The sequence below is a fragment of the Ambystoma mexicanum genome, chromosome 7p (assembly GCF_040938575.1).
Source record: "Ambystoma mexicanum isolate Mex_15411 chromosome 7p, UKY_AmexF1_1, whole genome shotgun sequence".
In the NCBI taxonomy this organism is placed as follows: Eukaryota; Metazoa; Chordata; class Amphibia; order Caudata; family Ambystomatidae; genus Ambystoma; species Ambystoma mexicanum.
In genome coordinates this window covers 956,198,451-956,222,737 of record NC_090939.1, presented here as the reverse complement: position 1 = coordinate 956,222,737, position 24,287 = coordinate 956,198,451, and positions in this window count along the sequence as shown.

Below are 24,287 nucleotides of genomic sequence, written 5' to 3'. Positions count from 1 at the left end.
GGCGATCCCTGTCTTTCTGTTTTTCTGCCTGCTCTATCTTCAGCTTAGCCATGTGGAATTCAAGTTCCTTCTGCCTAAAGAGCAGTTCTTGCTTCTTGAATTCCAGCATGGAGTCAGCATCAGAACGTGCAGAGGAAACATTGGACATTACATCATCTACATCCTCATGGGCACCGTGAATGAGGGCAGCAACAGAACTGGCAGTTCTGTCAGTGGGAGCAGTCCCACCTTCTTCTGCACCTTCATCAGAAGCTATGACATTGAGTTGCAACTCTTGCCATTCCATGATTCTCTGGATCATTTCCAATGTTGTACCTTGAGCAGGTAAACCCCTCTCAGTACACATCTTTCTCAATGTTTCTGATATAGAAGCATTTAAGGTCATAAAGGTACTTGTTTCCATTATATACGATAGGTATGTGGTCTTTTATAATTACTACAACAGTCACTGTTTGTTCTGGGTAGGAATAACTTGAAATGCATTCACTAGTGTGCAACACTGGATACCTTCCATCTTATCCCACTTCTATACACCAATTTGTTAAGATGGATTTCTGAACTCTGACCTGGTGGGCAGAGGTTCAGAAGGCCAGCCTAGTTTCTTGGAACAGGGTAACTTTCTGGACAAGCCAGACCAATCAAGGTAGCCATGGCGGTGGTCAAGACTAGGTCTCAGGACCGGTGAGGGTGACTGAAAGACCTCAATGAGCACACAGAGTAAAGGACACTTACAAAACACTCCCAGTCAGGTGTGTATATATCAAACCAACAAATACATTTATTCCAAGGCCTTTGCAATTCAACACACAGTAAGAAAATCACAGCAATACTATTAAACCAACACAATCCTATCTATACACATATATACAAGACCAATGGGGTCCAAAGGATGAATGCACCAAATGGGTCCACAACCTAAACAGGGAAAGAAGCAGGCAGTGCAAATAGTCTTTAGGCTCTTCTGCATCAAACACAATCCTAACTGAAAGGCAGTCCAATCCCTAAAATGAGGGGAACCTAATGCTCAAATGTACTTACAAAGCTGGCGCAAGGGTTAGTTCAAATGGGCAAAGCAGGGTCTTTTGTAGGGGATGTAGCAGCTCAGGAAGGTAGGTGAGGTGATGCAGAACAGGTTCCCACTATTTGAGGAGGGCCTCCACTTGAGGGCAGAGTCGATTCCAAGAGTTGGGAATAGTTTGCTAGTTCGCACTAGCAATGGAAAGGAGAGGGGCCCTCAGGGGCCACTCATGCATAAAAATGAATGGATGTGCTAGGGGCCACCGGTTAGGGTTGCAATTACTCACCAAACCCTGGCGCACTCCGGACCAAACTTCGGCAGTCGAGTCCACTTCGGTTGCAGGTTCAAATGAGGCAATAACGCAGCTCTGCAGCTTTCAGCGACGAAAATACAGTGTTGATTCCCCTATGGGACAGTGGTGATTTCTCCGCTCCTGGTGGAAGGATCAGGCGAGTTCTGCTGTAGCAGGCTTCAGGGCACAGAGCACCACAGCTGCAATGAACTTTCAAAGTTTGTCACCACGGATGGGCGACCCGGCAACCTCTGGTTCAGGCACACTCACTTTTCTCCAGACCTGGGAATGCCAAGTGCACTAAATTCAGTGTGAGAGTGCCGTGAGCACAGAGCTTGAGATGTGCCAAGTTTCAAGGGACTCATTGAAACGGCGGCGATATCAGGGCAAAACATCTGCGCAAGCTGGTCAGTCCACTGGTTGGCCCAGGGACACTTCCGAAAAGGCTTACTCGCAGGTTAAGATGAAGGTGCTGAGAATAGTTGGTCCCACTATTCTAATGGGTTGAAGTGTCTTCGCAGACCTTCTAGGACGACCAGATGCACAGGGGTCCAGCGGGACGACAGCGGGCCAGGGTGCCAAACCTTCCAGCGGGTCACCAGCGGTTCCTCAACTTGGCTTCTTAGTTTCAGGATACTTGGATCCTATCCTTCGTTCAGTGTGAACTCCAGACATCGACATGGTATGGGTGTTTAGGGCCGTCTCTTATCCAGAATCTCTATCGCGCCAAAATAACGAGGACCCAATGGGAGATCCTCTCACATACAGGTATACCATAGGTAGACCAATCATGGACCATGGTGGTCCCAGACATTCACAGCACTCCAGACTCTCTGGATGTGTATTTGAACCAGACGTTCCAGCCTACGTCCTGGGGGCGCGCACACAAGGCATGCAGAAGCCCATGAAAGCTTGGCGCTTAGTGGAAAAATGCATGCCCAAATAAGGACTGATCCGGGTCAGCTTGACCTGGGGACAAGATCGCCAAAGGACAGGACAAAGAACCTCATGGCATGGCCATTTTGGAGCCACGCCACCTAACCGTGCCAAACGCGGTTTACCTGGCAACAAAAGGGTTAAAATATGCAAAATCATAGGCTGCCACCAGCCCTGTCCAAGGCACATCTGCACTTCTCCTAAAAAATCCTTTGAGAGTTTCTAGGGTCTTTGGAAATGACTAGAGCCAAGTGCACTGTACTGTAAGGTACATTGTACACTTGTTACATGTTGCAGAAAAGTTGCAACATGGACAAGGACTAAGGAGAGCAAAGTCTCCCAGTACTGACTGTCTTTAAGGGCATGTCAGTTTCCCCATATCAAGTGAGTGAAAAGCCCAGAGGAGTGCAGCAGAAGGCTATGCTCCTTTGGTAAAGTCAGACTATGATGTTTAAACATCAGCAAAAAGTTAGGGGGTACACAACTGGAGGGAAAATGATACATGAAATGGAAATTTGTCCTAACACCGCCGTCGCAAACAGATCGATCTGGGGCTAGCTCCACTTGTCCTAGATGTGGTCCACCTGGTCCTGCTGAAGTTCCCACTCGTGACAGAAGCGCAATTCCCTGCTGATGGAGTCTGCAATGGTGAAGAGGTATGAGGAATGAGGAACACCTCTTGTCCTACGGCCCAGTGCCACAAGTCCTGCGCCCCCATGCTTTCTGATGTAGAACATCCTGGTGGTATTGTCCGTGAAGATCCTCACTATCTTGCCCTTTCTGATATGAAGGAATGACTATAGGGCCCAGAGCACTGCCCGTAGCTCCAGGATATGTATATGGCGCTCCATCTCCTCCAGGAGACACAGTCCTCTAGCGTGCAAACGTCTAGTGTGGGCTCACAAGCCCTCCAGGGAAGCGTTTGTGTTGACCGTTGCCTGGTGTGGGGGGTTTTCAAACCCTGTACCTCGGGTGATGTTGCAGTGAACGCCCTTCCACCCTATCGCCCAACATAACTCCCAGTTGAGTGGGATCTTGTCTGCGAAGATTCTGGACACCTGTATTCAGGGAGCGTCCAGGAACTCCTGAAGAGGTTGCAAGACGACATCATACCGAGCAGAGACTTGATATTTCGCACTGTGGCGTCTTCATCGACAACAGTCGCTGCACTTTCCCCTGAATGGCTGCTACCCTCCCCTCTGAGGGCGACGCCAGGCAGGAGACGGAATTGAGTCTGGCTCTTAGGAACAGCACGCTCTGCGATGGTATCAAGCAGGACTTCAGATAATTCATGGAGAATCCCAGATCTGTCAGCAGCTGGAAGGTCGTCTCTGTGTGGCCGACGGCTAACTCTCGTGAGCGGGCCCGGATGAGCCAGTCGTCGTGGTACGGGTACACATGTATCCCCCGTAGATGCGGATGGGCTGCCACCAGTGGCAGGATCTTTGTGAACACCCTGGGGACTGATTTCAACTCGGAAGAAAGGGCTTTGAACTGGTAGTGCCGTCCCTGCACTACGAAGCATAGAAACTTTCGATGTTTCTCTTCGAATGGGGACGTGGAAGTAGGCGTCCTCCAGGTCCAGCGACATCAAGAAGTCTCCTTTCTCCAGTTGGCCGAGCACGTGCTGCAACGTAACCATCTTGAACTTCTGGGACTTGAGGTAATGGTTCAGATGTCGCAGGTCTAGAATTGGTCTCCAGACCTCTGTCTTCATTTTGACTAAAAAGTATCTGGAATAGACTCCGGAGCCCCGGAGTCATTGGCCCTTTTCGCAGCATGGCCTGCACCTCTCCAAGAGCGGAGGAATGTGCTGCTCCTGCCGGGCCACCGGAGGGATCTGCAGACACTCCAGGATATGTGCTTGGGCAAGAGCGTCCAGAACCCATCTGTCAGTGGTGATCTTTTCTCACTCGCTGACGAATCCCATCAGCCGGCATCCCACCGGGGTGCACGGGTGGGGGCCCGACATGCTGGCCGGTTCAGGCCTGCTTCAACACCAGTGTCCTACTTTTGCGGGTGACGGCGGCGCTAACCTCCTCCACCGTAGGCTTGGGAACGGCCTCTGAAGGCTTCCTGAGTTGTGGACCTGGAAAGCTGACTGTACAACGAGGGAAAACCTTTTAACAATCTGCTCGACTTCCCTCTGGAGGAGCGAAACGAAAAGCAGTGCTGATGGAGAGTACCCAGGAAATGGGCCACTTCCGTATCCGCCTTGATGGCCTGTAGGGATTTGTCAGCGACCTTCCTTAAAAGGTTATCTCCATCGAAAAGGTCCAGTACCCTCACCTGGACCTCCTGGCGGAAATTTGTGGCCTTCAACCAGCCTTGACGATGAAGGCAGACACCGTTCCCCATCCATCAATACCCGGTGTTAGCAATGTCCAACGCCACTGGTATGTCGTGATCCGATGCCACCTCTCCCTCTAGGAAGAGAGTGATCACCTCCATCCTCTTGTTGTTCGGGAGGAACTCAAGAATCGGCCCAGCTTGTACCACAGCTGCCTGTCGTACCTAGCTAGGATCACCAGTGCGTTCGCCGCCTTGATGGTGGACGCTGTGGTGTAAATGACCTTCCTGTCCATGGCGTCCATTTTGTTTCCCTCGCTGTTCAGAGGGACTGAAGATGGCGAGGACGGGTTAGCCGACCGTTTCCTCGCAGCTGCCGAAACCACTGAATCCGGTGATGGTTGTGACTTCAGACAACTGGGTGCGGATTCAAGCACCCGGTACTTCTTCTCCAGCCTATCCCGTTTGGCCAGAACCATGCAAGAGTTCTTCAAGAGGGCCAGGCCCTCCTCCCATGCATCATCCAAAAGGGGCACCGCCATGTTAGTCTTCCACTTGGCCTCACGCCTCGGGTACAGGAAACACTCCTTCTTGGTTTCCTCAGGTACAAGCTGGAAAAGCTCAAAGGCTCTGGCGACAATGGAATGGAACAACCCCACCTCATCCGGAGGGGATGCCCTCGGCTGCAGAGACCCGCGCCATCCTCGTAGGCACCTATTAACAGACTGGGCACATTCTCCCGCAATTTAGCCGGGTTGGACGATTTTCTCTTTGAGAAGAAGCTCGATTGCTGACTAACAATTGAAGCGGATGGTGATGTTGATTGCGCCCTGTCCATTAAGGGACCGCTTGCGCGGGGACCCCAGTGGACCCGAACTTGGGGTGCTTGGCCTTGTCTTGGGTCCCCAGGGCTGAGGCATCCTCAAAGGACTTAGAAGCTCGCTCCTCGGACCGGAGGCATGACCCTGCATGGAGCACAGGGCAGAGGCCTTGTCGTTCAGCAACACCACCAGTTTACTGTGCCTATCCTTCGTCATCTTCTTGGAGAAGTCGAGGCAGATCTTGCGCTCTCCTTCCTTGTGGTCCAGATGAAACAAGTGAGTTGTGACCCCCAACTTTGGTCTCCACATTCAGAGCCCTGATTCTGTTTTATTACTAGTTTCAATCAGTCCCTTGAGATCCTTTAAATGGCTCATGAGGGGGCCCATATATCCATCAAAGATAGCAGCAATGTCCTCCTTATGGGAGGAAATGCTCTTGCTAACCGCACTAGCTGCCTCACTTGTTTGATTTTTAACCACCTCCAAGGCCCCTTGTATGCCTTTGTTTGGGAACCCATTTCTCATAACCCTGACATCAACCCCCCATTAGATTTCCTTGAAGCCCCCATACTACAGTGGGAACCCCTTGATAGCTTACTTTTTTTTGCTATGAGAAACTAACTTCCACGGGCCCCCAATTCACTATTCCCATCACTAGCTGGCACAAACTCTTCGTCAGGAGCCCCCACCCCCGCCTTGGCCCAGAGGGTCAAACCTGTTAGTTGACTCTAGTATGGGGAACCTAGTAGAGGGGCATGGAGACCCGCTCCCCAAAGTCACTGGGAGGTTATTAAAAAACAATTGCACAATTGGGTGGCCTGAAACCCAGAGCATACTAGTGCACCATTGTAGAAGAATAAAAGAGCGTGAGAAGGACATGACTCAGAGGCGACAGGCAGAGGAAGTGAAACTGGTACAAAACAAATAAGCTAAGGTAGCTGTGGAGGCATCAGTATCGGCGCCGGCACAGACAAAAGGCAGGATACACACTTGACTTAAAAAACGCCAGTATAGCAGCGGTGTGGGCTGAAGGAGGACAAGGACAGTGGGGCGGAAACACACAATACCCTGGGCCACAGTGGCAAAGAGGACAACAGCAAGGAAGAGTTGGGTTCAGAGGATCAAGGGGAGGGGTATTTGGAGGAATGGGACCCCGAGGAGGAGGAATGGGGAAATGTTGGAACTGGGGGCCTTTTTCAAGCAAGTGCAGGAGCAAGGAAGGAGTGGGATACAGTTATGGCCAACGGAACTATGGTGCACCACCCCAAGGGGGCCCTCAAGGGCTGACTCCCAGAATGACCTCCATACCCTAAGAGATACACCAAACTTACAGCCAGTTGCCCCCGCAGATACCAGGTCCTCCCTCACAGCGATACCCCCAGCAGGCAATGCAACAATACACACCTCACAACAACTTCTAGCATGCAGAAAACACAAACCCCTTTAATGGTGCACCTAGTGCCACAGGGCCCCATTCCAAGGTGCTACAGTGGTGGGGGAAACCCCTTCTCATTCCCGGGGACAAATACCTGTCCTGACTAGAACAGCTGACAGAGAGCACTTGCGTGTCCAGTCCTGTCGATGACCCTCAACCCAAAAGAGGAACCCTTTGTCGGGGCAGATATAGGATACAAGCAATTCATCTTTATGGTGGATTTGGGCGCTGAGAAATCATGCATCAGTAAAGGTGACTTCCCGTTATCTGGCAAAACTTTCGACACGCAGGAATTCTCTGGGCCTTTTCTCTGGTTCCATATACAAATTATTTGGATGTAAAGGGGGGAGGAAGGGTAGTTTGCGCTCCCTTATTGTATTCTGAGAGCTCTCCTATCAACTTGCTCAGCAGGGTTCTGTTTAGCAAGTTGAACATGACGATCTCATTTACTGATAACGGCATTGTCAATGCCACACCAGGAATGTGCGCAACAATGGAGATGCTCATAATACACCACATGACATGTGACATAGTTGCGATGGGCATTCCTGTTGACCCAGACATGTTCATCTATGGCATAACAGTGCTTGTGGAAGCAGTGCCTCAAATTGCCAAACCCTGCTGGAGTGTGCCAACTGATTTCATTTTCCGCCCTGTGGTGTCGCCAGAATTGGCAGAAGGCACAATACTATCCCTAGACCTACAAGGGTTGTTAGTATCTGCAAAGTGCACAATGGGCCACACGCCATTGGCCTATGACAGCAGCACAATAGATTTAGTTATGCAAGAGCAATTTGCATGCAAACAAGCTCTCGCTGCTGCTGCCTTCGCCATTAAGAAAAGTTCCACAATTGTGATGGGATGCTCAGTGACAATGGACATGGAGCATTCAGTATTTGAGATATTGGAGAGATCGAAGTCCATCCTGACCACCCAGAGAGCATTGGCATACAAAATTATCACCTGAAGCCTAAACATTCATGTGTTACAATGCAAAACAGTAAATCATGCCACGTTCCTAACTGAAGTGTACACTGACGAAGACTTGCAGCAACACAACTATGCCACATATGAAGGTGAAGAGGATGACACCCCCAAAGCAAAAGACTGTCCACTGGAAGAGGGGGAGGTACTCTTTGTTGACAGGTCAGCGACAATTGACCAGGACACAGGGCAAAGACATACAGGTGCGGCAGTAGTGCACCTCGAAGGAGGAGAATATGAAACATTAGTGATGATGAGATTACCCATGCACTGCTCGGCACAAGCAGCCGAGCTTGTGGCACTCATTGAGATGCTACGCGCATCACAAGGATGCCATGTGGCTATCTATTCAGACTCGGCATATGTCACTACAACAGTGAATGCCGGGTTGTCACGGTAGTTGTAACAAGGGGGTTGTCCTCCCCTCTGTGAGTCTAAGGGGTGTACGTAACTAGTTAAAAGTACACTAATTTTTATTAACCCAAATGGGAGCACATGTCATTCTAGGCGACCATTTAAGCAAAATAACATGATAGCTGGTACTAAACACAAAACTCTAACAGTATATACAACAAAATTTTTTTTAATTTTTCAATTTTTCATTTAGCTTGTTATTATAAGCTGTTTGTTTACTTTTTTTATGCAGTAGTTAAAAGGTTACATTGCATAATTTTTACATTACAAACCTACAAACCATAATGTCCGAAAATCATGTACATAATTAGACATTCACTGGCCAATAGTATTTGTGACCTGGGATGTGGGTTAGTAATTTGTGCACGTGAACACTATCTAAAAAGTACAATGCCCCATGTCAATGAAAAGAAAAAGAACAAACACACTGTGAAAGTGTGAGTAAAAGAGACAGTATATCTTGGTCTCTTATGCCCGGCTGTAGTCTGACCTTATATTCGGTCTACGTCTAGGAATAATGTTAGCAATTCAAAGGGCAACACAACATGACAACTACCCATAACAACTCTGGGTTTAGTGTGTTGCGGACGTTTCGGCAGTATAGTAAGTAGCCTTCTTCTTGGGCCAGAAAAAGTCAGAGGACTCACTGTTCGTGCTTCCAGTGAGGAGAGATGGGTGTGTGGGCATCCAGAACTGTGCAAGTGGAGGCGCAGAATGGTGTTGCCAGGTCCAGGTCGGGGGCCGGGTTGGTGGTAGGCACCTCTGGTATGGAATGGATCCAGAGCCCCTGGGTCAATTGTACGGGGTCCGTGGAGGTTCACTGGGAGCGTCACATTAGGGTGACTGTGCCTGGATATTAAAGCACATAGTGCACTGGCTGGAGGGTCCACGGTAGACAAGGAGAGGGTTCCGCAGAGCAGGCGGTTCCCCAGTATAACACGCCATACTATTAGAGACACTCATTTCCGCACAGTCAGAACCTTCTGTGGTAGCGGTTGTTAAGTGCGCCGCCCACACTGGTAACACTGGCGAAATATCATTAGGAAATGCTGCAGCAGACTCTGCGGCCAAAATAGCAGCATACCTTCCTGTCCCAGTAATTTCAGAATACATCATAACTACACCATCACATGATCCACAACTAACGTCATACACAGCACTGCCCACAACTAAGTGAACTTCATGGAAAAGTGCCAAATGAGGAAAAAGAGCTATGACTCAAGAGAGGGTCTAAACAGTCCCCAACGGACCAACACTGGAGACAAGAATGCCCTGGCAATTCAGTGATGCCTGTAGAGCTCTTGGCAATAGCATTCGACCAGTTGCACCACCCATCCCACAGCTCCAAATGGCATATTGTGGCAGACATACAGGAAGATTGGTTTATACCAAACCTTTAGGAGCGCCTCACAAATATGATTATACACTGCACCACCTGTCAAACTTTCAGCACTGGCATGACAGTCCAGACAATACGAGGCACAATGCCTCACCCTATTGGGCTGTTCCGTGAGTTACACATAAATTATGCAGATGTGGGAGAAACATGCAATATTTCACAATACCTAATAGTTGTATTGTGTCCTTTTTCATGATAGGTTGAAGCTGGACCTTGTGCACATCCAGATGCCAAATGCGCTGCTACATTTCTGGTGCGCAAGGCATTCCTTCAATGGGAAAGGTGCGATTATTAAAGTCCGACACCGGCACCCACTTCTTCAATAAACTTTTCAAAGAAACCACAGCGCTACTTGTCATTAAACACTGGATGTGCTCAATTTATCACCCCCAATGAACAGCGTTGTGGAATGAATCAACGGCCTATTTAAAAGCAAGCTCTCCAAGCTCTGCACCACTTTAAAGAAAAAGTGGGTGCATTGCTTGCCCATGGTCCTGTTCAGTTTGCACACTCAGCCAAGTAACGACCATCACCTTTCGTCACACGAAATAGTAACTGGCAGCCGCATGCACACACACACATCTCCCCAGTGAGGAGGGCATTGGATGCCCATAAAGCTGCAGCGGTTCTGGGTGAAGAAATCAAAGAGTACTTAACAAACCTGACACGTGCAATCAAATATGTCTCCCGACAGATCGCACCTCCTCGCCTAGACAATACACAGGGCACTGCAGAGCAACATGCCACAGACACCACACCCAACTAACCACTGCTGCCAGGTGACCTAATATGTGTCAAGAGCTTTGTGTGCAAAAGGAAAAACCCTACATTTCATGATCCTTATGAAGTGGTGTTTTCCACACCTCGCAGTAAAAGTGCAAGGGCTTCGATATTGGATTAACCTCTCAGATGTTCATAGGGAACCTCCAAATTCCTCACCAGTATCCTAAAAGAAACTATCAATATACCTCACAATAACTACCTCAAAATTAATAATTTAACTGCATGTCACAGAGAATAAGGAACAAGTTACTTACCTGTAACTATTGTTCTCCAGCATGGGGCTGGAATGGATTCACATGCTCATGAATATTCCCCATCATCTGGCTGGGAATCCTCAGTAAAAGAAAAAACAGTCTCATTTTCACTTACAAACTGTCTTTCTCCTCTAAACCAATCACTGAGCTCTGGGTCATACTGCCCCTAACCAATGACTGCCCTCTGCCTAAGCCGCTTCTCTGGCAGCCATCTTCAGGTTTGGTAGCACGTAAAGTGTCAGTATGACCAAGAAGAGCAGCAGAAGGGCAGTGAAGCCATGCCAGACCCATGCTGGAGAACAATAGTTACAGGTAAGTAACTTGTTCCTTCTCCAGCATGGGATCTGGCATGGATTCACATGCTCATGAATAAAGAATACACAACAGTACAACATTACACAACCACGGGAGGTGGAAAGGCTCAACATAAATATTTAATCTTACCTCCGGAACAGGCTCACCTTCAAGCGACAGGTTGCATAGAAATGTTTGGCTGACCCTGGACTCCTCCCTGGAATCCCTGTCGATGCAGTAGAATCTTGTGAAGGTGTGCTTGGGCGCCACATAGCAGCCCTGCAGATGTCCAGCAGGAGAACAACAGACAGGAACACTGTTCTCACAGCAATCGCTCTGGTCGAATGGACTCTCGGATGGTGGGGCAGCAATCGGTTTGCCAACTGATGACAGTGTGCGATACAGCTGGAGAGCCACCTGGAGATGGAAGCCTTGGACAAGGTCTTCCCATGGTTCACAGTACCAAAGTTCACAAATAGTTGAGCGGTCTTCCGGAAACGCTTTGTGCGTGCCACAGAGAACTTCAGAGCATGAGCCACATCCAGCAAGTGGCAAGTCTTTTCAGCCAGCGACAAAGCTTTTAGAAAGAACACAGGCAACACCAAAGGCTTGTTGAGGTGGAATTCTGTCAGATCCTTTGGCATGAAGGAGAGGTGTGTCCGCAGCACGACCCTTGTGTTTTGAAATGTCACCTACTGTGGGATGTATTGACCGCCAGTTATGGTGAAAGAAACGGCAACAAGGGTGGAAAAACCCTTGTGCGCGCCAAAAACCTACAAAACCCGTGTGCTTCAGCAAACAAAAAGAGGGATGCACAACCTGACACCCATGGTGCATGTGCGGTGGAATAGAGCACACCCTGCAGAAATGTGCCAGTGGGCCCCATGACCAGCAAAGAGTGTAGAGAGAGAAGCAGCACTTTTCAAGTGAAACCCCAAAATGTGCCTTCAAATGACATCTGCTTTGTTGCTAAAAACTCCAAAATGCCTATAATACAACACTTCTCAACATTAAAAATCTTGCCTGGTGGTAAAATTCATGTATCTAATGAAGTATTGTGAAACATACAAAGTCCTAATGTGAAGAGCAAAACATTCTTCAGGCAAACTGGATTTTCTGAAAACTGACAGCCCATGCCAAAATCTGGGTTCAGTAACCTGGGCTACCTGAATGACAGCTGTCAGATGGGTTACTGATGAAACTTTAAAGTGAGCTAAAACTACAAGTCTGTTGGATTAGCAAACACAAAAAGGGTTGTTGCCAAAAAGGAATACAGATTTTTGATGTGTTTTTAATCCCACATATTTTAAGGCTAAGAAAGTAAGGTATTTATGTTAGATACAACAAATTTGGTTTTGCTGGATTTAAGAAGTTAATTAGCCTTGCTGAGCTGCAAGAACTGGAAAAGCAGGTTTTTCTCCTAGGAGGAGGGCCTTCCTCTCAGCAGAAACTCACTGGGAGATGTTAATTGCGGGGTGGAACAGACTCTTGTCTACAGAAAGAGAAGGAACAATGACAAGCCTTTCAGCCCAGGAAGCAGAGGTGTGAAGGTGGTCGTAAACTCTCCTGGAAGGAGGTTCCCCCAAGGAGGGGGATGCACTGGACTCCCAGGAGAGACAAAGGGGTGGAGCCAAGCAACCATCTGATGTTAAGAATGAACAATTAACAATTTTTAAAAGACTCATAACTTGTTATTGAAAGTGGTGAAAAATATAAAAAGGACAGAGTTGTTCATTTAATTTTTGGCTGCATGTGTGAAGAGGTGGTAAAACTGTGTGATATGTTCTGGACAGGAATGGTAATATATGTGGTTTTATGCGAAATTTATTATTGTTAGAATGGTGAAAATGTACACGCACATCCCTATGTTAAACACACACATTTGTGGAAATTTGCATGAAATTTGGAAATTGTGTTCATAGCGAAAAGGACAAAATTCAGTAGAAAGTTGAGACAAGATCCCACACCTGCGGGGTTTTGAGGAATAGCTGCTACATAAAATTTGGCATCTCTGTGTGTGATTTGTATAAAGGTGACCAACGTAGAAATGTACATTTAGTATCAAATCCGATTTTGAGACCAGTGGCTAAAGGGAGGTCTCTGAGGACTGTAAAGCAAACCATAAAATGTGACATCATCCGGCCTTGATCCAATCACTCAAATTGCAAGGCAGAGATGAATTTTTGATCCTATCCTAGCTCTCAGGGGCAAGATTAGCTAGGCTGGCCCAAACACCCACTTTGTGATGTCATTTTAAAGCATAAATAGAGAGAGCTGACACACATAGGAACTCACTGATCCACTGACTTTCCTGATTCCGGTGAAGCACTCTGATCCAGCATTCTACATCCAGCTTTAACATCCTTCCAGATACAGAGGCCAAGACTCTTGAGAGCAATAGAGAACTATTGATTTCCAGCAAGGCCCAAATCCTCAAATTAATTCCCTTCACCCAGTGAAGTGCTGTGTGGTGTGAGAAGACCTTTTGAATCAGTATACTGAAATCCTCTGGCTTGCCACCACTAGGCTTGCCTGAGGAACTCGCTATCCAGCTGATTCAAATACCCACAAACTAGGAGGGCAGATCCTGTGCAAACCCGGCGACCGGCCTAGCTGATCCAGTACCATGCCTGATGTGCTGTCTTTCCTAGACCAGACCCAATCCAATGACCAGAGTTGACGGTCCAATTTCATAACTTATCTTGTGAGTATTAATAAAAAGAAGTGTGGCCCATAGTATATTTGCATTGTCTTATCCATATCTCAAACCCATCCTATCTTTCATTCAGAACCGGTATTCTTGGAACTATCTTTGCACTGACACTTTTCTCATCTGAAGAAGTAGAGTTTCCACAGCAGGCGGGTTACACTGATCACGTGACTGTAAGATCCCTCTGTGGTATTCACTTTTTCATAGTCATCCTCTAGTGTAAGCAAACCCATTTTTTATTTTCAAAGTGCATTTCTGTTTTCCATTCTCGTGCCTATTTTACAAAAACAACCTTTACTAAAACCTCTATAACTCCTCAGTTTTTGTTATAGAAACGAAATTTCAACTCCTACTTGTACCTAACATCCATAACTATCCATAGAACCCAAAAACAGTGCGATTCACCCGTTATCGCGAATATCGCGCAAGGAAAGGTTTTCCACGAATTACAATTCTGAAAGATTTTTACAAGTGTGAAATAGCTTTAAACTGCTCCCAACTTGGACTTTAGGATTTCAAATGTTTTCTTTGGGCTAAGTCATTGCTTGTGATTGTGTGCAACTGTTCAAAGCGGCTCCCATAGGAATTTACAACAATGGAAGTATTTTTGACCATATTTGGTTCTTTTGCCCAGTCAATTCTAAAAACAATTTTAAAGCCATGATGACAGCTGAAAAGTCAATTCCGTTTTTCTCTTGTGTTTGATGGGAAAAGGTGGGACTGATATTCTGTTTGATTTGTGCTATTCCTGAATACCTGTTCTCTCCTCCCTTCTCTTTACATTGCCTATTGGGGGTTGAGGGTTGTTGCAGGGGGAACCTCTAACCATAGTGCTATCTGATCTAAACCAACACAAAAGTATTATTTTCTGTGCTACATTTGTTTTGCTCATTACTCATTCCTAGTTTATTAAAAACATTATTCAGTGTTCTGTAGCCCCATTGGTGATTGTTGTTTACCTATTAAATATATTGTGATTAAATCTTAAATACATAAATATTTACCTTTGCAAACTAGCCTGATTCCTGGTTCAGTATGACCGGGGGGGGGGTCTCAGGAGAAGGGTGTGATATGAGTGGTATATCGTTCAGCATATTGATCTTATAGACAAAAATAAATAAGGGTTTCAGTTGTGCACTACACCTTGGGCTTGACTTGGGTGTGTGCCGGATTGAAATCATTTACACTACCCTCCATTCAAAGGAGATGATCACGAGGAAAGCATTTTCCACGAGATGAACTTGATAGGGGCAAAATGCACAGGCTCGAAGGGGGCCCCCATGAAACTCCTCAGTACCACGTTGAGTTCCCACGCTGGGAAAGGCACCTTCACTGGTGGGAATTAATGAAACAGTCCTTTGAGGAACTCCTTGACAAGACTGTGGTACCGAAGAGAAGACCGTCCTGGAGACCTGGTGTAGCGGGAGATAGCCGCCAGATGCACCTTGATTGAGGCGTGTGCCAGCCCTGCCTTGGCCAAGAACAACAGGTACGGAAGAATCTGCAGGGCTGTGACCCTCAGAGGGTTGATCTTCTGCGACCGGCAACATGTAGCAAAACGCTTCCACTTGTGCCTGTAGCACTTAAGAGTCGATGACACTCTGGCCCTAGCAAGGACCTCCCTGCAGTCCGCTGGCAACTCGTACCCTCCGAACTCTAAGGCTGCAGGAGCCAACCCTTCAGGTTCAGCAATCCTGGGTCGTGATGCAGGATTGCGCCTCCTTCTCTTGTGGGCAGATAGCTGGTAGCTTGACTGGAGGTGACGTTGATAGGCTGAGAAGGTAGGGTACTAAATCTGCCTCGGCAACGAGGATCATCCTGATCGGCACTGTTTGAGTCGATTGATGACTCGCAGCAGGAGAGGCAACAGAGGGAACGCATACAGGAACAAGCCTTTCCCACAGGAAGGAAAACGTGTCCCCCGTGCTCCTCGTCTAGTGGAACCTACTGGCGAATCTCTGGCATTTGGAATCCGTCACCGTCACAAACAGATCGATCTGGGGTCTGCCCCATTTGAGGAAGAGGCTGTCCACTTGATCCTGTGAAAGCTCCCACTCGTGGCAAGAGTGCAGCTCCCTGTTGAGGGAGTCGGCAATGGTGGTCTTGACCCCCGCCAGGTGGAAAGGAATGAGGGAACATTTCCTGGGAAATGGCCCAGTGCCACAAGTCCTGTGCCTCTCTGGAGAGCACTGGGGATCTGGTTCCCCCCTGCTTCCTGATGTAGAACATCGTGGTAGTATTGTCCGTGAAGACCCTCCCCACCTTGCCCTTGAGGGATGGAAGGAACAACTTGAGGACCTAGAACACTGCCCGCAGCTCGAGGATGTTGATGTGGAGAGCTCTCTCCTCCAGCAGCCACTGGCATGGAGACGTCCGGTGTGGGCTCCCTAACCCTCCAGGAAAGTGTCAGTGGTGTCTGTCTCCTGGTATGGGGATCTGGAAATCCTTGCCCAGAGAGATGTTGGAGTGCATGCCCCACCACCTTATTGCTCAACGGAATTCCTCATCGAGAGTAACCTGATCTGCAAAGCTTCCGGATAACTGGATGCACTGAGCATCCAAGAATTCATGAAGGGGTTGCATGCGCAACCTGCAGAGCCAGATCAGGTAAATGCACGACCACAACATGCCGAGTAGACTTGATGGTCTGCACTGTGGCGGTCTTCAGTGTCAACAGCCACTGCACCTTGCCTAACAGGGCCGCCAACCATTCGTCCGAGGGAGCAGCCAAGCAAAAGACTATGTTGAGTCTGGACCCTAGGAACAGCATGTTCTACAATGGTATCAAGCAGGACTTTGGATAGTTGACGGAGAACGCCATATCCGTCAACAGCTGGATGGTCCTCTCTGTGTGTTCGACAGCCAGATCCCTTGACCTGGCCCGGATGAGCCAGTCGTCGAGGTACGGGTACACGTGTATCCCCTGTAAACACAGTTCATATTGGCGCTGGATTTTGTTCACATCCTATTGGTATGGATTGGTTTCAAAAAGGCCATTACACATTGCGTTTGATGCAAAATCTGGTTTTATTGCGCATGTGAGTGCTGGTTGTTAACTTGGCACGTGTAGTGCTAGTCCCATGTGAAAAAGCCAACATGTGTTTCGACTGAAGGCTTTATCAAGGCTGTGCATGTGTGATGAAGTGCAGGTGTAAGGTGACACTTATTTTTTTTACGGTGCAACAGATTTTACTACATCAATCAATTGACAGACATGATACACATGAGCATTGTGAATCAGTGAGGTGGGTGGTGGCGTGACAAGATAAATATACATGTATATTAACAGAGGATAAAAAATTCAATTATGAGGCCACATTGGTTTATTGCATGCATAGATTCATGTTGTGCACCACGGAGGAAGAAAGGGAAAGGAGAAGGAAGAGTGGGTTAGCTCAGATCCACTAAAAAGGGTATATGTAATTTGCTAGTTGCAATTGGTCCTTACAAGGGTAAGCAGTATGTGGTTGTCCTTGGTCAAGGAAACTAGAAACCCACGCGTTGGTGAGAATGGCTGATCCTTCAATACGGAGGCTAAGTAGCCACTGTAAGAGTGGGGAAGATAAAGAACCCATTAATGGTGGTGGCTGAGAGGTATGCATATCTATGGGTTATACAATGATTCAGAGATAATCCTAATGTGCTGCTGGGATGGCCGGCTGGCTGGGGACTGGGGCCTTGAGGAAAGGTCTTACTGTCGGAGGCACATGTGGAGAGCAATCCCGAGAAGCAGCAATGGAGTCGTGGTTGACGTTGGGAAGGTGTCTGGATGCGCTCCAGCGGTGCGATGTGGGGGAGGGGTGGGGCTGTGAATGTCTTGCAGCATACTGGTAGTAGTTAGGCATGTTACAAAGAGGTTGATGTAGGCAGTTTAAACCTAACAAGAGAGAAAGGTCCAGGGTTACCTGTAGTCTATGCCTCTGAGGTGTGTGCACTAGGCTGTGATGCCAGCCATGCGAGAGGAAGAAAAGATAGCCATAATGAGTGAGTTGAGGTGCACGGGAAGCCGTGTGTTCCGACGGAGGGCCTGTGTCCAAGGCTGTAATTGAAAAGGCACAGGCAAACATAGATGGGCATTGCAGGCTGTGCAAGGGGTCCTATCGGATTAAGGGCGGTGAGAGTTTTGGTGGCGGTAGCACCTTTCTGGCATGCAGGGGCAAGGCACTGTAACGCTCACCTGATTTCCGTAGAGGCGCCGGTCTTGACTGGGCGTATACCGTATCTTCAAAGGTGATGTGTAACACACGGCTGGCTCTTTGGGCTGGACCTCTGTGCACTGTATGTCTGACTCGAAGGGTAAGATGTCTGCAGATAGAAAATATGGGATTAAGGAACTGGGTTATTGAATGTCTCTCTCTTCTTCCCTTTCTCTTCTCCTGTAGAACCCCAAAGGTTAACGCTCTCACCTTAGGTAAGTGAACGCCGTGCTCTCCATCTGCCTCGGGGCAGGGTGCTGTAACCAGTTTCTTCACTGGATAAGGGGAGCAGGCCTCTTGACTTCAGAGGACTGCTGTCCGTCGTTTACTGCACTAACGGTAAGTTTCGAGTAATTCTAATGTCTTTAAAGTCTTTAGTAATGATGTTTCTTGTTTTGCAGGGTTCCGGCGATGGCGGATGACGGGCTGAAGTGAGTTGAAGATGGAGCCCGTGTGATGAATAGAAGCGCCTGGAAGCACGTAAGTAAGCGCTTGTTGCCTGCTTCACGATGCGCTCTAACTGTCTTTTTATTTTGCAGGTACAAGTTCGGAGCGGCTGCAGGGTGCCGGAATACCCACTGGGTTAGATGTGGAAAGGAGTAATGGCACGTGAGTATTAAAGTTCCCCAATGTCTTTAAACGCACCTTGTTTTGTCTTTCAGATGCGGGATGCAGCGCCGAAGGCCTCCTGAGCGTGCGAAGAGTTGGTAAGCTTTTGTCTTTCAGATGCCGGAATGCAGTGTGAAGACCTCCGGAGCGCACGAAGAGTAGGTAAGCCTTTGTCTTTCAGATGCCGGAATGCAGCGCTAGGCGTTGGTGACAGCCGATGGACCAGGTTAGTGAAGAGCTGTCACTGAAGACCGTAATGCTAACCTGTTCTTTCTTGTCTTTATAGGTGTTGCTGAAGACTGGATTCAGGATGGTAAACCTTTTTCCTTAGGCCCAGGATCCGATGCAGAAGACACGATGAGCGTTCCGCTGCAGAGGATGCAGAATAACGCAAAGCAAGGTGTGGTTTAAATAGCCTCCTGTAGTGCTTAGGTGTCTCCTTCCAAAGCCACGCCTGGGTAAGAAAAGAGTTCCTGCTTTCCAGAAGAGTTCCAGTGTTCTGAATCTAGGGAGTGGCTCCTGCCCCACCCAACAGGAAAAGTAGTTCCAAACAGAAGAGGATCAGAGGCTCAACTGGTAGGCAAGTAAGCAGCATGGTCTGCTGCAGGTAAGTCCACCCAAGCATTATGAGCCCGGCGCTTCCAGCACTGGGACTGGGCATATTTATGAGCCTGGTGCCACTGGCGCCAGGACTGGGTCCAAAAGGTCCCAATTGGGACTGGTTGGCATTCGGAACCTGGGTTATGGATCTGCTTCCAAGGGAGTTGGGAAAACCCTGACCTTTTGGAAGCAGAGATCATGACAGGCACTTACCTTGGGTGCCGATGCTCGTTTGAGCAAGCTATGCGGTACCGGTCATCGTTAGATCAAGTCGTCAATGCAGTAGTGTTGAAATAAGCCAGGCTCATGATTGGCTGGAAGGGGAGAGCCGTTCATTGGCCAAAGTGTATGATGTGTATGACAGCGGATTGGCTGTCGTCAATGACACTTAGGACCTCAAGAAGAGGAGTAGTAACGTTAATATGGTCCGGGATAGGTTTGTGCAACCATACGAGGTTCACATAAGGGGAGTCCCCATGATTAAGGGGGGCCATCGCACCGGTTTATGGACCCGCGGGGCTGAGTGAAATGTTTATTCCCTCAGTGGAGAGAGTCTGAAACATCCAGGTTTGACCATTAATATGCAACGTCATTTGGATGAGTAATGGGGTCCCGGTATGGTGGGGTGTGTTGGGGTGATCTGTGGGGTCGGGAGATAGCCATTGCTGAGTGTAGTGGTTTCAAGGAGGAATGATAATAAATAAACTGAGGCCGAATGGTGCCCAGGGCCGCGGGTCTGACACTAGAATTTTGCTGTGCGGCTGAGATAGGAACAGAATGGCAAGATGATAGGATGTTACCGGGGGGCACGTTGTAGGGGTCATGGCCATGGCTGGCAAAGGATAGCAGCAGTCGTGTCGGACGTGAGTGGAAGCATAAGGATGAGGATTAAGATGGTCCATGTTGACAATAGTAATGGAGGTCGAAATCATCCATATGCAGCCTAAATTAGAAGAGTGTTCAGATTATGGTGTGAGTTGTGTGGGAGGTGAAGGGTGGGATGGAGTGGTAGCAAGATGCAATTAATATGTAGAGTGGCAATGTCAATCCGAAAATAAGAGGCTGCTGTAAGACAATGAAGACATGCCAGTCACGAGGAACAAAATGTATAAACAACAGTTTATTCGTACTCAAGCATAGACTGACTTTACAAATGCACGACATACAAGCATAAGAAAGTGAGCCCCAACTTGTGGGCATACGGATTTTATATACAGTTCCACAATATCATTACAAATTTAGGCTAGATCATCACATGGTAATTACTCATGACCTAAGGACCCATATACATGGGCAATTCTCCATGGTAACATGTGCTTGAACACTCCATGTCACCCTGCAGACTATTTACTGTCTGGGAAACAGAGCAGAAAGAATGTAGGAAGATATTGTGTTCTTCAGTACAAGGTAACATACCTCGAGCTAAATTATCTATGTTTGTGTTAATCTAAAAGGTCAGTCTGCATGTCTACTAGCTTGTTCATTTTCAGCAACAGAATATCCTGTAAATCGTGCTTCACTTTAATAGTCTGGATGGCACGTTCACAATTGACTATGAAAACAAGACAGTCAGGAAAGACAGAACGCCACCTAATTTACAGAATAGCTACGTTTGTGCCAGTGCTTCAAGGTTCTCTGTTGCAGAGTTCAACGTGCTCAGTAATTCTTAGCATTCCTGTGTGGGGGCAGTTTTCAGGGAAGCTTCCGAACCAGTGACTTTGCGAGCCTTCACTGCATTCAGAATGAAAACTCAAAAATGGGAGCAAAGCAGCCAAGATGGCATTTTCGGACACTGCGACAGCGTGGTCCAGTGCGTACGTTCAATGTGTATCTGTATGTGCTTAGGCCAACATTATCATGCAAAATATATTTACTTTTACAAACCCTCCTTTTGGCCGAAGCCAACACATTACTAGAAACAAGTGACCATGTATTTTCGTCATCATCAGAACAACCAGAATCATCGCTATCCTCTATTTTGATAGACATGAATTGTTTGATAGTGGCTTCCTGCATTATCAAGGAATTAGTTACATCTACAGGGGGATGGGGACCAGGCCTAAGTTTCATTAGCGATTTAGCACAACTACCTAGTGCAGAACCTAAGACAGGCAGACACTGAATACAGCAACAGAAAAATAGTATTATCCCAATGATAATAGCAAGTGATGAGAAGATTTTCCATCCACAGGTTTTTAACAGATCCTAAGCCCATGTTACTATGTCCCAATCCCCTTCAGGAATGTGAACTTCAGTACTAAGTATGCGCAATCGTTTGAGCGCTTGGAACACCTCGGGGGAGGAGTCAGGTACGTACACACAGCATGCAGATCCAACCATTTTGCACACACCACCACATTCAGCTAACATGACATCTAAGACTGTTCTATTCTGAAGAGCCACTAACCTAATTGCTTTTTGGTCCAGGGTCATGTTGAACAATATGTCAGTAGTCTCATTCATAGTATTTTCTAATACTCTCGCCAATCTCCTAATATCCCGGGAGTTAAGAACTTGTCCCGAAAGAGGAACCATGGCTTTTGCTACGTCACCGAATACCTGGAGGTGGGTATCATCATCTATTACCCTCCTAGGCCCCTATGTTTCAGGATATCTGCAGTCGATGTGACATAAACCCCAGGCAACAATATTCCCAGATAACAAGTCCCCTTCCACTCTTTAGGTAACCATAGATAGGGTTCGCTTCCGCAAACAAAATATATGGGTCCTCCAATGTATTAGGGCCTATTTTCGTTTACTAAGATAGAAGTATTCACACATTTATCATATGTGCCCATATACTGGGACCATTCTTCTCTCAAACAGGATGGGACTGTATCTGGATCACGATTAATCGTGTACGAGGGAGGAACTGCGTCTTAGTGAAGGCGCTATTCATGGTGCTTTTATTTGCAAAGACAGAGCATCCTAAGGGTAATAATACCAAACGATCAAATTCATTGATGTTTGTCACATCAAAATTACGAGTGGCACTGTTCCATTTGCCAGAGAATAGGGCTTTAAGGATGCATACCACGAAGTTGACAGTGGGAGTGGATAGATGTACCATCCTAAACCTTTCTCACCATGTGGTGGCAGGTGAGAACATACCCAACAGTTGGTTTTATTCAAAATCGAATGTGTGGCATTAATAATCTGTATGAGTGTGTTACTGTGGTAAACCTCTCGATGTTTCAAATCATGTGGTCGAAGAGTGTGAGAATGCACACAAAGGGGAGACAAAGTGGGATTGGCAGTAGGCAACAATATACTAAGCAGATGTGAATTCCCCAGGTACCATATTGCAGGTATTAAAATGGTCATTACACATGCTGTAAGCATTATCACGATCAATATTTCCTTTGTTGATCATAGCTCTCTAGATATCGGCTTTCCAGTAGCGATTTCGCATCCATCCTCATTTACACGTGCCCCAAAGATATACATAGTCCCTTCTGTTTAGTCTTCGTTAAGAAGCCTCACTAAACAGGCTGAATAAGTTCATCCATGGGTGGAACTTGACCACGTGGCCCATCTTGCTTGTAGTCTTCTTCTGGATCGATGAATGTCTCTCAATGTTCTTTTCCCTGCCTCGCTGGTGCTCCGAAACAAAACAATGTTCCTGCGTCTTTGAGGGGATTGGAGGGAAAGCAGTCAATTTGTTGGTTTCTTGTGGGTGCAGTATACAAACTACAGTTTCCTAATCTAACAGAAATGTAAATCCCTATCTAATTCTGTGGTCGAAGAGTGTACCTGGTGACTCCAGGTACAGTGTGATCAGTGAATAAAGAAGCAGGTTCTGAAGAAAGTGACGGATACTTGAATGGTTTAGGCTAAAATGTTAGCCTCTGATCAGGATGATCCTTGTCCATGGGCACATCTGTAAGGTCAATGTTATCAACAACCCTCACCTTAACCCCTTTCTCTCAGAGTAAAGGCAAAGGCACTCATTTCAGGTGTGCTGCATGAATCCAGTGGCGCTTTCCATCGACATGAACAGCCGTCTGAGTAGCCAGTAGCACCTTATATGGCATTTTCCAACAAGCTGCTAGGCAGGACTTTCTGTCAAGGTCCTTCACCAAAACGAAGTCCCCAGGTCGAATGCAGTGACCAGGTCCTTCGTATTTCTCAGGCAAAGTAGCTTGAACCTGTTGGTGAATCAAACGCAGGTTTTGAGTCAATTGATCACAATAGTCAATCAATAATGGATATTCTATCTCATTCACCGTCTTTGGTCTAGGTGCATTCCATATATTAGCTGGTCTCCCCATGACAATCTCATAAGGAGAAAGTCCTGTTCTGGATTTTGCTCTGGTTCTCATTGATAGCCAGGCTAAGGGTAAAACATCAGGCAATTTCAATTTACTGTGTTCACAAATCTTTGCTACTTTACTCTTAAGGATACCTCTGTGACGTTCCACCAAACCGGCACTCTGGGGATGCCGCGTTGAGTGGAATATCTTATCTATTTGTAGCGGTTTGCATACTTGTAGCATGATAGCCGCTACAAAATGCAGTCCATTATCAGACAAAATTATTCTGGGTAGGCCAAACCATGGAAAATATTCCTTCAACATTACTTTGGTAGTTGGCATGGCAGTGTTATCTTTCAGAGGGAAGGCTTTGACCCATTTACTAAAGGCGCATATAAGTACCAACACATATTTGTAGTTTTGGCATCTTTCCATCTCAATAAAGTCAAAATGGATTACTTCAAATGGCATAGCGGGCGGTCCGAAACTGCCCATATGTGCTGGTGTACCTTTACCAATATTGGGCCTCATTCCGACGCAGGCGGTAAGTTACCGTCTGGGTCGTACCTTTACCACCATGGCGTAAACTACGTTTACGCCATGGTGGTTGGCGGATTTACCGCCCCATTCCGAGGTTGGCGGGGCGGTAAGTCCCCAATCCCCATTTACCCTTCCCATTCCCATTTTTGCCCCATAGGGCATAATGGGAGTGGGGAAGGCGTTAATTACGCCACCGTAAATTACGGTGGCGTAATTAACAACAAGGTCCCTTAGCGCCATGGATTTTAACACCTGCTAAAAGCAGGTGTTAAATCCTCCATGGCGCTAAGGGACCTCAGAATCAGGCGGTAAGGGTCGGCGCTGTTTACGCTGCCGTAAACCCCTTACCGCCTGGGTCGGAATGAGGCCCATTATGTTGTAAGCAAATCAAACAGTTCTGGACTAGTTGTTCAGCAGCTCTGGGAATGTTATTGTTATATCAAACTGCGTCTAAGTGTTT